The sequence below is a fragment of the Molossus molossus genome, unplaced genomic scaffold (assembly GCF_014108415.1).
Source record: "Molossus molossus isolate mMolMol1 unplaced genomic scaffold, mMolMol1.p scaffold_m16_p_15, whole genome shotgun sequence".
Taxonomy (NCBI): Eukaryota; Metazoa; Chordata; class Mammalia; order Chiroptera; family Molossidae; genus Molossus; species Molossus molossus.
Genome location: NW_023425350.1, coordinates 17,611,520 through 17,614,652, shown reverse-complemented (window position 1 = coordinate 17,614,652; position 3,133 = coordinate 17,611,520).

The window sequence follows — 3,133 nt, the reverse complement described above, 5'->3', positions numbered from 1 at the left end:
TATGTGAATTTCACCCCAATGAAAAAAAATTACCTATCACCTAAATATCACTGAGCCCTTTCTGAATGCCCTACAGGACAAGGCAGAGCTAGTTTCCAGCAGAGCTCTGATGTAGGGTCCCACAGCACCCCAAACTTCCTCTTCAGATAGGACTGGGGCCCCCTGTACACAGGGCCATGTTCTCCCAGTGTCCTCAGACCGCTGAGCACCCCTGAGACTGGGCCAAACACACGGCGCATTTGGACCTGGGTTTGTTTCTCCAGTGGCTGCCACAAGCCCTCGGGAAGGTGTTTCGTTCGATTACGTGTTTTCTTATTCCAGGCGTGGAGCCTGAAGCAGGGTTTTATTGTTTTCCCTTAAAACAAGTGGAACTTTCCAGAGACAGCTTGCAGACTGTGGACAGAGCCCCGTATCTTCTCTGGGGCGTCTGTGCAGCAGCCCAGCGGAGAGGGGGAGGAGGAGCCTGCCCACGGGCAGAGTCGGGGGCAGGCTCCCTGCACCCAGGCACATTCTGCAGAGGCCGAGCCGGCTGCATGGAAGGGAGGGTGAGTGGACTTGTCCCAACAGCTCACGGCTTCTCAGGGAGCAGTCCTTTTGTTGTCTTGTCAGGGGAGGAACAGGCTGTCAGCGAGAGCAAGGACAGGTGTGAAAGCAGCGTCCAGATCCCAGATCCGTGCGCGGCCGACCTGGCGTGGAGGCCCCCAGCCCTCCCCAGGGGCCTGCTGCGTGTGGGCCTGGGCTGCCCACGTCCAAGTTCCCCACGTATCCTTTAAACACACGGGGCCCAAAGGGCAATCACACCCTACCATTTCAAATGTGGCTCTGGAGCCCGGAGCCCAGTGGCTGTACTATAATCAAGTCGCATCCGTCAACTTTATAACCAAGGTCCGTGGGGTTTAACCACTTACGCTTCCTCCTCATGTTTTTTCAGTACCTTACCCATGTCTTCACATGCATCGTCTCACTCAGTCGCCCAAGAGACAAATGTTGCTGAAAGTCTTGGAAAACACCGGCCCCCGAAGAAATTCCCTTTTCCCTTATGGGCCGGCATCCAATGAACAGTCAGCCTGGTGACCTGGTGACCTGGTGACAGCGCCGGGCTCACTTGGGGAACCCTGGGTCCAGCAAAAAGGGGGAGTCCTAGGACTCCCTTCCCAAGACCTCTTCCCCGAGGGAGTGGACTCTGCTTAATCCCTGAAACTGCAGCTTCGTTGGAAACGTAATCAGTAGTTTGCCACCAACCCAGGTCCCTGAACGAGTTTGGACCAAGATAACCCAGACTGAGAGGTGAGACTGCAAGATCCCCCACAAACCCGGCTAGGTTTGGGAACCCACCGGAGTGGCCCTGGGTGTTTTTCTCACCGCCCACTGCGCAGACCAGGACGGCTGGCGCCTCAGTGTGTGCCTGGTGACCTCCGGCCTCTGGTCACCACGGGGGGAGGCGGGCTTTCCACAGACAACCTCGGGGGCTACTGGACGAGGCTGGGAAAGCGCCTGGGCATGAGAGGCGAGCACAGACACAGTCTCCTCCGACCGCATCTCCCCCAGCCCCGGAGGCCGATGACAACAACAGCGCCTGCCTCACAGACGCGGCACCGCGGAGACACGTGTCGCTCAGGAGAGCAAGGGCACCGAGGCGCCCAGACTCTGTGTGGGCTGCTCAGGCGAAGAGGGCCCCAGGAGGCCGGGCTGAGCCTGCTGAGTGCCCCTCCTCTGGCGCCCCAGCCCCTCTCCAAGGGAAAGGAGCTAGTGTCACCCTTCTGATGTGGGTGCTCACACATCCATGGTCCCCTTCCCCTTTATAGCCGAGAGAACAAAGCTCACAGAGGTTCCACAACCCGTGAGCCTGTGGGCAGCCCTAGGAGCCAGGGCCCCTGACTCACCGCCCAGTGCTCTCGGGTCCCCCAGAGGCTGAGGCCTGCACGCGAGCTTGTCTGAGCGGATCGGCAACAGGTGCTGTCACGCCAGCTGCGACCACTAGGAGCATTAGGTAAGGCCAGGTGTGCAGAGCAACACGCCCCACCCCCCGGGCCGGTCTCCCGGTCGACAGGACAACAGGGTCTGGCTGATAGACTGCGTGTTCCACACCTACCAACCTGTGTCTGCGGGGAAGGGGGGGCTGCTCAGGGGCCCTTCCCGTGTGAGCTCATCTGACCACCGGACCCTGAGCGACACCTTCAGCTGGTTCTTTGAAGATTCCTGGGTTTCGAACAAATGTCCCCAGAAGGGCCAGCACCTTGGACTTCGATTGGCTTGCACCTGGTGGCAGCTGGCCGCTCGCTGAGAAGCAGGCACCGGCTGGGAGGGTCACGAGGACACAGCAGCAGGAGAAAGAAGGTGGGGAGCTGCAAGCCCCTCCCGGTAGCCCACCTCCCGGGTTTTGCAGAAAGGGGTTTCAGGAAAACCATCCCCTAATTCCCTCACCCACCAGAGACCCCGTTCCACCCACAAAGCCACAGGCAGGAAAGACTAGAAGGAAAGACAAGTGACAGGGGACACGAGAAGGTGGAATAAACCAACCGTAAGAGGCTCTTCAATCTTAATTCATTTTATTCTACAAAATTCTACTCAATTGAAAGTGGAAAATCTAACCAAAAAAAAAAAAAAAAAAAGCAAAGAAAAAAACCGTCTCAGTATGTTCTCTTCCGTAGCAGCAAGCTTTTCTAACAAGCTTTCTTTAGTGCAAATACTGTAGGCTTGTATTACAGTAAGGTAACAAAACGAAACAACAAAAACACCACCAGAGATGCTTGAGATACTCCTCAATTTTCAAAACTATACAAAGATTTTTGAGCTCACGGTCCTGCCTAGAGAGGCCTATTTAGAAGCCTTTTCTATAGGACCATTTCACCAGTACTTAAAAAAGAAAAAAAAGATGCTCAGGAAGGTAATTCAATCCCCCACAGCACAGGAATCTTGTACAGGTGGTTTGCCTCTGGGACCCTATAGCAGACTCGACCCACGTCATTGACGTCTCTCCAATACAGACACACAAAGCTCATCATTGTCCACTATATACCAAAAGACGATATATATATATACATCTCCCACTGCAAAAAAGACACCTTGATACCTACTCTTTATACAAAGGTAAATGTTTTCTTCCTTGACATCAAGTAACCACAGACTGAAA